The 11,333-nt window shown below is 51.4% G+C and overlaps 1 long non-coding RNA gene across 1 annotated transcript; it reads right to left on the bottom strand.

Annotated features, from left to right (window-relative positions):
• Positions 1–3,272: 3,272 nt before the first annotated feature.
• Positions 3,273–5,419, bottom strand: LOC130597271 (uncharacterized). The gene is made up of 2 exons (XR_008971707.1): positions 5,338–5,419; positions 3,273–3,638 (listed from the first exon to the last, which is right to left on the bottom strand). It is a non-coding gene; the product is annotated as an uncharacterized LOC130597271 (long non-coding RNA).
• Positions 5,420–11,333: the final 5,914 nt, after the last annotated feature.

Below are 11,333 nucleotides of genomic sequence, written 5' to 3' on the forward strand. Positions count from 1 at the left end.
TTTGTGTCTCACTGGACTCATTAACTCAAGCACGTCCTACGTACCCACAGCCCCATCCTTCGCCATCCCCTTCCGACATCTTCAACATCACAACTCGTTGGAGCCAGGAGCAGGGAAGTGACTGCCTCTCCTGCCCCAGCAGCACCACATCTCACAACGCATCCAGCAGCAGCTCCAGCTTTGAACCTGGTGCAGACAAAGCAGGAACCAGCCTTTGAAACTGCTGCCTTGGGCTCCTGGGTTGCAGTTCATGGCAGGTGAAATGTGGCAGCAAAGTTTACATAAACGTAGTCAACCAGAGCTAGATTTCTGCCTCTGAGACATTGACTGTTGCAGCTGATGTTTTGTTGGTTTCTCTAGGCTTTGTGCAGAAGTCGGTCACATGAGGAACAAATTATAGGAGTACCTGTGACCATGAAAGGAATAGGTTCTCACTACCATCACCCTGATCAACAGTAAAACTATTTCCAGCCCTTTTCCCACATCGTTGTGGCAAACCCTGCACCAATCTGACTTGGGTACTGAACAAGCACTGAGAAAAAAGGTGTTGTTGTTGTTCCTCCGCAGTTCTAGTGCACATCTTGTCCCAGCTTTGGACGTTTATGGCTCATGAGATGGGGATGTTTGCTGACATTGTTCATCTTCTCACCTGAGAACACCCAGGTAGAAACACAATTCCTGGTGTGTTCACCTGGACATTCAGAAAACTGACTTGGAGCCATAGTTCTGTATGAATGCTGCTGAAACACACAATTTCATAGAATCCCAGACTAGTTTGGGTTGGAAGGGACCTTAAAGCTCATCCAGCTCCAAACCCTGCCACCGGCAGGGACCCCTTCCACTAGAGCAGCTTGCTCCAAGCCCCTGTGTCCAACCTGGCCTTGAACACTGCCAGGGATGGGGCAGCCACAGCTTCTCTTGGCACCCTGTGCCAGCGCCTCAGCACCCTCACAGGGAAGAGCTTCTGCCTAAGAGCTCATCTCAGTCTCCCCTCTGGCAGGTTAAAGCCATTCCCCTTGGCCTGTCCCTACAGGCCCTTGTCCCAAGCCCCTCTCCAGCTTTCCTGCAGCCCCTTCAGGCACTGGAGCTGCTCTCAGGTCTCCCCTTCAGGAGCCTTCTCTTCTCCAGGCTGCCCCAGCCCAGCTCTCTCAGCCTGGCTCCAGAGCAGAGCTGCTCCAGCCCTCGCAGCATCTCCGTGGCTTCCTCTGGCCTCGCTCCAACAGCTCCACGTCCCTCTTGTGCTGCTGCCCCAGAGCTGGGTCAGGACTGCAGGGGGGGTCTCCCCAGAGTGCAGCAGAGGAGAATCACCACCATTTATCTTAGACCATTACATCATATCTCTTAGAGACCCTCACCCTCAGCATCCATAGCCATGCTATAACATGGAATACCACATCACTGCCTGATACCCTTTTCTCACACAGATGTTGTTGCCATCACTCCCATCTTCTGTCTGGTTGAAGTCATCAGCAGTGGTGAGATGTGGAGTTGACATGAGGACATTTTTCTTTCACATTTGGGAGAGCAGGGAGAGAAATTACAGTTTGGAGGGGAAAAAAAAAGGTTTCTTCTGTATTTAAACCTTTTTGGTAGACCCCCCTTTACTGAGTTGCTCTTTGGTTCAGCACATTCCCAAATATTCCTCTGTCTGCAGAACTGCTGTGCCAGTGTGAGTCTTGGGACGCTGGTTTCTATCCCGGATGGCATCAGCATCACAAATAGAAATTTTAGAAATAGAAATATAAAATATAAATTACTTAATTGCCCAAACATTGCTGGCTTATGCCAGCTGAGACACCCTCAGTCATCTGCATGGGCACATGGGTGACACAGGACCTCCAGCAGCCATCCAGTAGAGCATCTCTGGTGGAGCTGGATACTTGCATCCTTGCAGTTCAACCAGCTCCAAAATACCTCAGTTTGTAAACCAAATCAGATAGTACAGGCCCAAAACAGCAACACCATTAACTGAGGAAACATTGGGAAGTCCTACTCGGCTGCACTGAGGTGTGTGCTTTCTGTCTCCACCCTTATCTATTGCAGCCCCCCTGGTTTTCCTCCTACCTCTACTGCTCTTCCTTCCTGCACGCAGCAAAGGAGGGAGCAAAGATGTCTCAGTGCTGAAGGTCCCAGCTCCATCCCTGCACAGCACAGCTTTGGGCAGGGCAATAAACCCTCCTTAGGCAATGCCACAGCTCTAATTTAGGTGTCTTAAATCCACTCAGGGGTTGGTGGACAGGAGCTATCTCCTCCTTTGGTAGGAACAAGCCACTCCCTGTGGAGATCCTGGAGACAGTGAGATGCCTGTGAAGCTCCTCTGTTGTTTGCTCCCTCCCCCTTTGACCTTGTTAGGCTTTAGGATTTGAGACACACTAAGTCAGCTGAATCCTTTCACATCCCAAATGCCCGGACCCCCTGACTATGTTAACAGCAGCACTATTGCACATTTGTTTCCAAATGCTTTACAGTCAGATCAAGGCCAAAGCCCTGGGTTTGTTGTTTACCTATAAGTTAGGGGAATAGAAAATCAGGGAAGGGAAATAGAAAGAAACAAGGAGTGTGACCAGCAGGTCGAAGGAGGTGATCCTGCCCTTCTACGCTGCTCTTGTGAGACCTCACTTGGAGCATTGTGTGCGGTTCTGGTGTCCCCAACATAAAAAGGACAAGGAACTATTGGAACAAGTCCAGAGGAGGCCAGGAGGATGATCAGGGGACTGGAGCACCTCCTGTATGAAGACAGGCTGAGGAAGTTGGGGCTGTTCAGCCTGGAGAAGAGAAGGCTGCATGGAGACCTCATAGCAGCCTTCCAGTATCTGAAGGGGGCCTATAGGGATGCTGGGGAGGGACTCTTCATTAGGGACTGTAGTGACAGGACAAGGGGTAACGGGTTAAAACTGAAACACGGGAAGTTTTGGTTGGATATCAGGAAGAAGTTCTTTCCTGTGAGGGTGGTTTGGCACTGGAATGGGTTGCCCAGGGAGGTTGTGACTGCTCCATCCCTGTCAGTGTTCAAGGCCAGGTTGGACAGAGCCTTGGGTGACATGGTTTAGTGTCCCTGAGCATGGCAGGGGGGTTGGAACTAGATGATCTTATGGTCCTTTCCAACCCAAACTATTCTATGATTCTATGATTCTAATATTCAGTTCTTAACAGCAAGTACTTGAGAGCGGGGAAAAACATTCTTATTTAGAATTAGAAGTCCATGCTTCTCTGTGAGTCTGTCCTTGAATAGAAATGGCATAAAAAATGCAATTAAATGTAGAATTAATATATCTATATATGAAATAATTCTTAATGGATATGCTAGATATAAGAAAGCAAACTCATATCTTCATGAGAGGTTGCCATTGACTACTGCGCTGAATTGAACGCTCTCTTCTTTGAATGATCTTGAATGATCACATATCTCGGGAGTTCAGAACAAGCAGATCTCATGCTCGTCCCTCTCAGTCTTGAATTAAAAACTAATGTCATGCTTCCCTGGCTTTTCAGCTCTCAAATTGCTTCCTGCTGACGGCAGGAACATGTTCTCTCTGTCGGCTAAAGAAGCCACTGCTGTCAGGCCTGGGTGCTTCAAACCCTGGGGCTGAGCCAACTCAGGTCCATCCTTATGCACCAGTGTCTGCAGCAAACAAACTCTGCTGTCACAACAGACACAATTAAAGCCTGACAAATTACATTAAGCTAAATACTCAGCTCCCATTGAAATAGCTTTGTTTTAGGAATGATCCCTGCATGCTACTTAAACCAAAACATCTCCTATTTAACACTCAACACACCTGTATTTAGAGTGTTCTTTTGCCATCCCAGTTCAGAATGTTATCCTGAAGTCAGGGTGCTGTTTGCTTCATCTGCATATAACAGTTAAACCCATGGGGTTGCACCTGTCCCATGTTTGCAGCACGGAACCAACAGTGTGTCCCCATCTCCACCCATCCCTTCTTCCTTGCACCATTTGGTGCCCCCTCTGGAGACCAATACTTCCCTCTTGGCTTCCCCAGTGCGCATCATTTTACAAGGGCCAGTAGGAGCAGGAGAGGGGAATGGCTTTAACCTGCCAGAGGGGAGACCGAGATGAGCTCTTAGGCAGAAGCTCTTTGCTGTGAGGGTGCTGAGGCGCTGGCACAGGGTGCCCAGAGAAGCTGTGGCTGCCCCATCCCTGGCAGTGTTCAAGGCCAGGTTGGACACAGGGGCTTGGAGCAAGCTGCTCTAGTGGAAGGGGTCCTTGCCTGTAGCAGGGGTTGGAGCTGGATGAGCTTTAAGGTCCCTTCCAACACAAACCATTCTGTGAGTCTATGATTCTATGAAAGACCAGAAAAGCAGCTGTTGTATCGGTGTACTTGGTATTTGTACCCTCTGAGCAGGGCCTTTGGGTACCTTGGTGCGCACATGCTGCCAGGCACCTCATGGGCATCATCAAGTCTTCAGCACCACACCACAAACCCATCTCTGTGCCCTGCACCAGTTGTTCCACCTCCAGTCTTTACAAATAGTTGGAAATGGGCTTGCCTCTGGTGCTTCTGCAGCCTGGGGCACCTCCACCTCCCTGCTCCTGCGTCCAAGCAGCCCCTTCCCATCCTAATGCTCCCCATCCTGGTGCTCCTGCACCTCTGTTATCACCCTCTCCTGTTCCTGCATCCCAGTGTGCTTGCATCCCAGTACCTTCACCCATCCTGGTGCTCACCCATTCTGGTACCCACCCCATTGTGGTGCTCCCCATCCCAGTATAATCCCCTTCTCCCCATCTGAGTCTTCCTGTATCCCAGTGCTCCTCAGCCTGGCACCTCCACCTAGGCACCTCAATCCCAGTATCCCTCCTGTCCTGATACCCCTCCCATCCTTGTGTTCCCCAACCCAGGACCCTATCCTGGTACCCCTCCTATCCCGGTGTTTCCCATCCCAGTACCCCTCCCATCCTATACAACATCCCACCTCCCTGATCCTGATATCCCATATCCTGGCATTCCCCATCCCAGTACCTCTGGCATTCCCCATCCCGGTACCTCTCCCATTCTTGTACCCCTACCTTCCCCCTCGATCCCCATATCCCAAATCTCGGTGCTCCTCAGCCCAGCATGTCCATCCCAGTACCTCCATTGTGGTATATCTCCATCCTGGTACCCCCATCCGGTACTCATCCTATCCCAGTGCTGCCCATCTTGGTACCCCTCCTATCCTGACACAACATCCCCACCTCCCCTGATCCCGTTACCTTACATCCGGTGTTCCCCATCCCAGTACCCTTCCTATTCTTGTACCCTCTCCTTCCCCCTCGATCCCGATATGTCCTTTATCCCGGTATCCCACTTCCCTATACCCCACATCCCGATATCCCACCGTTCCCTCCATCCCGGTGTCTCCCAGCTCCCCGGTACCGGTGGGCGGTGACGCTGCGGCTCCCCCTGGTGGCTGCGGCTGCGCACTGCCGAGACCCTCCCTCCCCACCCCGCCCGCCCCAGCGTGACCCCGGCAGTGACACAGGGGACACGGCACCTCATGGGTACCCACCGCGTTATCCGGGTGCCCGTGGGCCCTGGGGCTCAGCCGCGCTCCTGCTGTCAAACTGTGGCATCTTGGAGCTGTTTGTGTTGGAAGGGACCTCAAAGCTCCTCCAGCTCCAATCCCTGCCACGGGCAGGGACCCCTTCCACTGGAGCAGCTTGCTCCAAGCCCCTGTGTCCAACCTGGCCTTGAACACTGCCAGGGATGGGGCAGCCACAGCTTCTCTGGGCACCCTGTGCCAGCGCCTCAGCACCCTCACAGCAAAGAGCTTCTGCCTAAGAGCTCATCTCAGTCTCCCCTCTGGCAGGTTCAAGCCATTCCCCTTGGCCTGTTCCTACATCCCTTGTCCCAAGCCCCTCTCCAGCTTTCCTGCAGCCCCTTCAGGCACTGGAGCTGCTCTCAGGTCTCCCCTTCAGGAGCCTTCTCTTCTCCAGGCTGCCCCAGCCCAGCTCTCTCAGCCTGGCTCCAGAGCAGAGCTGCTCCAGCCCTCGCAGCATCTCCGTGGCCTCCTCTGGCCTTGCTTCAACAGCTCCACGTCCCTCTTGTGCTGGTGGCTCCAGAGCTGCACACAAGACCCCAACCCACCACGCAGGGTCATCATTATGAGATCCCTCCAAGCGTAACCATCATCAGACCCACTCCAGATCTGGTGCTGGCCTAGCCAGAGCAGGCTGCGGAGCTCTGCCCCTGCCATGGGGACAGGTATCACCTCCTACACCCAGCCCTTTAGGATGGAGACTGCTGGGGAAATGCTGTTAGGAACAGCACAAGCAGTGACCTGACTTCCAGCAGCCAGGGGTTAAAGGTGTGAATTGGACGCAGCTCCCAACTTAATTTCTTCTAACAGCCCCTTCCTTTGGGAATGCTGCTTAGGGACTTCCTGGAGCCAGAGTTAGAGATGAAAAGGCAGTGACAACCTTTTCAGTGGCAAGTCCTGTAGCTGCATCTCTGCAAAAAGACACTTTAAAGTTTGTTTTAACTTGCTCCTTGACCCCCTCTGGATGCTGTCTTGTTCTTCCTCTAGAAGTAATGAGTTTTCTGTCCTCCAGAGGCCATCCCAACACCTCCATGTGACTGTATCTTCTCTGCTCTCAGATTTAAGACTTCACGGCCATAGCCTGGGGACCTCTTCCATTCCCTGAGCATCATCTGCACTGGGAAAAGTGCTGTGAGAGGTAATTGTGGCTGCAGCTTACTTCACAATATGACAATTTTAAAGTACAGCACTCTGCCAGCAAGCTAAGAACTGGTTTCAGACATGGAGGTCTGCTGGGACACCAGGATGTTCTTCCATGAACAGGAGAAAGTCCCGGGCTGTGTCTATGCCCTTCTGGAGCAGCTGGTTGTGTCCCAGTGACACAGCTCTGTACTGGGAAGGATCTGGACCAGGACATCCCTCCTGGATTCCTGTGGATCCATCCAGCAACACAACAGCATGAGGGCCTTTGATTTTAAGATCAGGACCTTGCCTCCGCCCACGATGGATGAAGCCTGCTCAGCACTGGGTGGAGGTCTGGGTGGTGTACAGGCTGCTCTGCTTGGCCCAGATGCCCTCTCGATGGCCACAGTGCCACACAGAGGGTAGCTTTTGGTGTCACTGAAGTGAACTGAGCCCACTGCTATCTTCCAGGACTCTGGGATCAGCTTTAAGCCCTTGGGCTCTTTCCTACACTCTCCACCACTGGGAGAAGAGCCCTTCCAGGCTGTTTTTGCTCCTATCATCACCTGAGGGACACCCCACATGCATGATACCCATGCATGGCACAGCCATGTGCCCACCATGTCCCTGCACATGGCCCAGGAGGGACCGATGTTTGCAAAGGCTAACCTTGCCCTTGGCTACCTGTTCAGAGGCAAGAGATCTGGATCCTGCTCCCAACCCTGACACCTCAGCAAGGTGAGTGTAACTCCCCCCCTAGTGCTTTCCCACCTCTCCCAAGAGGCATGGAGAGGGGAAGGAAATGGGGTTGGGGAAAATCCAGCTTTCCTGAGCTCCCAAGGAATGGGAGTTAAATTAGAGAGTAGCCTGGGGACCAAATGTAATGAGAGGGATGGGTTACACAGCAGGGTAAGCTGGAGGCCAGATGAATGGGGGTGGAAGGAACTGTTTCTCATGGCACCTCACTGGAACACCATGATGGCAGCCTGGCCAGGGGCAGACTGGGGTTTATTTTGGTTAGTTTTGATTTCTCATCTGTTTTACCAAAGAATTAATTTGGGGGTCACACAATAGCGTTAAACCCAGCTAACAGCATCAGTGCTGCACCACCCAGAGCCTTTCAACACTAGCTTTCTGACGTTTAAGTCAGATTACAGGTATCGCCATAAACTGTGTAGATACAACTTATATCTCTACTGATAGCAGTGAATCAGGGTAAAGAAAAGCTCATTTCCGTGCTTCCCTCTATCAGCTGTAGGAACAGAGCAGTCAGGATCGCACCCTGTGTCCAGGCACTGAAACCCCAAAGCCTGGTCCCTTCATTAGCACTTTGCTGAAGGTGCCTACATCCGTAAGGACCTCCTGGCCCTGCAGAAAGGACAGGAGGGCTCCCATCCTTCACAGGGCGTGCTCCACAAACAGGATTCAGTCTCCCCTCTAGACCCTGCAAGAATGCTGGGGTCTTCCCTAACTGCTCCCCAGGGAAAGCTGCAGTGTCCTCCGGGCTGTGATTGTGCCAGTGGCCACACAGGGGTGCCAGAGACTGCCTGTCTGCAGCCATCGCGCACAGAACATCCTCTGCCAGCATCAACCATCGCACACAGCACCCTCTGCCAGCACCAGTCCATCACACGCAGAACATCCACTGCCAGCACCAAACCATCTCACACAGCACCCTCTGCCAGCACCAAGCCATCGCGCACAACATCCTCTGCCAGCACCAAACCATCACACACAGAACATCCTTTGCCAGCACCAAACCATTATACACAGAACATCCTCTGCCAGCACCAAACCATCACACACAGAACATCCTTTGCCAGCACCAAACCATCATACACAGAACATCCTCTGCCAGCACCAAACCATCACACACAGAACATCCTTTGCCAGCACCAAACCATCATACACAGAACATCCTCTGCCAGCACCAAACCATCACACACAGAACATCCTTTGCCAGCACCAAACCATCATACACAGAACATCCTCTGCCAGCACCAAACCATCATACACAGAACATCCTCTGCCAGCACCAAACCATCACATACAGAACATCCTCTGCCAGAACCAAACCATCGCACACGGCACCCTCTGCCATTACCAATCCATCACACACAGAACATCCTCTGCCAGCACCAAACCATCACACACAGCACCTCCCTGCTGCTCCAGCAGAATAGGGATGTCAGGGACATGGTCCAGCATCTTGGATGCTGCAGAGCCTTAAGATGCTGCAAGCTCTGACAGCTGAGCATGGAATGCTGCTCAAAACACCAGAGATAGAGTCTGCTGAGAGTGTCACCTACTGTTTTCAGTGCAGAGCAGGATGGGGAGTACTGAGCAAGGGCCCATTGTAGTTTCAAGTCAGCCCTTCAATAACCCAGGAACAAGGAAAGAATTATGCTGAATGGTTTTTACCCATGTTTTGTCCCTTTGGAGTAACATTTTCCTGTTGGTTACCAGAAGGTAGTGAGTATTTGCAGGTAAAATCGTAGAATCATTGAGGTTAGAAAATACCTTCAAGATCACCAAGTCCAACAGTTCCCCAGCACTGCCAAGGCCACCACTAATCCATGGCACTGCAGGCCTCGTCTACACAGAATGTGAACATGTGAGTCATGTGGGGCTCGGACACATCATAAGGAGTGACCCATGGTTTTGAGGAAATTCTCAGCCCCAGACATGGTCTTCAGGGAGACTCAAGGAAGAACAGAACATTTTCTTTGGGCCTTCCCTAAGGAGTTACAAATCTCTCCCATCAAGTCCTATGAAAGAAGGATTAAGCATTCCCTGGGATAAAGCGGGTTTTAAAGTGTGCATTATAAACATAGGCTGGAGATTCCCTAGGTCTGATCATGGTGCAGCTGAGAGTTGCTGCAGTATTCAGTAGACTCATGCGTTCTGCATCCAGGCAGATGCTCTTTCTTTATTCAGAGAACTTGCTGGATGCTGCCTGGGCCCTGATCATTTGTCCTCCTGTCTGCCTCCTTTCCCCCCGACTGCTGCAGAGGAAGAAAACGTTTCCTGGACTGCAATTATTAAAATACATCCATTTTAATGAGCATTTACGATGTCCGGTTGCAGCTGCAGTGATCGTGTAGCTGGCCAAAGGTGTGTTTGAGCAGAGGCATTGCGTAAGGCACCTCTCAAAGGCAAAAGGAAGAGCAGAGTCAGGTAGAGCAGCTCAGGATAGGGGAGAACAGCTGTAACAGCTGGATGAGCAAGGAGGCTCGCTGGGAGGCAAAGACAGGGGTGTTTTTATAAGCTAAATACTCATCCACAAATCACAGAACGCCTGCCAGTTCCTTGACCTCTTGTGTTAATGAGAAGGCAGGATCTGTGGGCAATTAAATCAACAGTCAGACTGAAGAGCTGCCAAATTTACCATAAATCACATAACAACGTTACTTAGGGCCCTGCTCCAGGGGTTAGAGCATCTCCTCTCCTCTGCCTGTAGGAACACCCCACCACAACCCAGAGAACAGTTAAGTTTCTGGCCTTCCGAAAAGGCTGGGGAGAAGAAGAGCAGAGAAACTTGGAAAATATGAACCAAGCTTAACCTCAAGCAAACCCAGAGAGGAAAGGAGACTTGGAAGAGTCAAGGAGGGGGCTGAGTCATGGTGTTTGAATGCCTGGGGTCAGCGGCACTGCCTGTTCCAGACCAACTCATGAAATCCTGGAAGTTTTGCAAGACACTGTTGGATGGTTTCTAGACCAAAGCTATGCTCCGGTTTGGAGAGTCCAACCAGCCCGGTTCCAACTGTAACGTCAACTTTTCAACCTCTGTCCAGGAATCCATGGAAGAATAACTGAATAGGACAACTGAGGGCTGACATCCCTGCCATTACTCCTCCAGACAGGGAGACCCAGAACGTCATGCTGGAGTATGGGTTTGGCACCGATTGTGAGCACAGTAGTGGTTTCAAAGGCCACATGGTCATTTCAGACACAGTCTGACTTCGGGACGAATCCATATGAAGTTTGTGCCCTCTCCCCAACACTTATAGCACATTAATAACGACTAATTTCTTCATATGATGGAGGAAAGCCTGTGGGTTTCACAAGAGCAGGAAGAGGTATGCTCCTGTGGCTCTATCTTCTGATACAGGCAGTGCAGGAGGGCAGGAGTGAGATGTAGACACCCCATTAGGGATGTGAACCTCTATCCCGATGCTCAGCCACTAAGCTCCTCTGTAAAGCCTTGGACCAAGTCTAAGATTATGCCAAGAGCAGACCTTGAGCACTGGGTTTGGAGATGTCCACTCTGTGAGGCTTGAGCAGGGTACCACAGCCACTCCTGGGAGCATTAGGAGGAGGTGGAGGCACCAGAGGGAGCAAGGTGAGCTGAGGAAAAGGGAGAAATTAGTGAATGCAGGCTTACTATCTGCATAGGGTCTGGCTCAGAGCCACAGATCAGATCTGGAGATGCAGGTGTCCTAATGCTACTGTCTGAGTAGCTGACCCAAGGCAGCTAAAAATAAAGGCAAGTAGACAAAACATTGCCTGCTCTTCTGTCAAAGCACATTAGTAACTAAGGGTGGCTTTAGAGAACCAGATTAGTGGCACAGATGGATTCTCTGCAGCCTGCCTGATGCTCATCCTGCAGCCAAGGACTTCTGTAGCACTATTCTCCCTTGTCAGTATTTCAGGGATGTCCCTGACATCTTTCC

The sequence above is a fragment of the Pezoporus wallicus genome, unplaced genomic scaffold (assembly GCF_028554395.1).
Source record: "Pezoporus wallicus isolate ANWC-B61680 ecotype Strahan unplaced genomic scaffold, APGP_CSIRO_Pwel_v1 scaffold_13428, whole genome shotgun sequence".
NCBI classification, from domain to species: Eukaryota; Metazoa; Chordata; class Aves; order Psittaciformes; family Psittacidae; genus Pezoporus; species Pezoporus wallicus.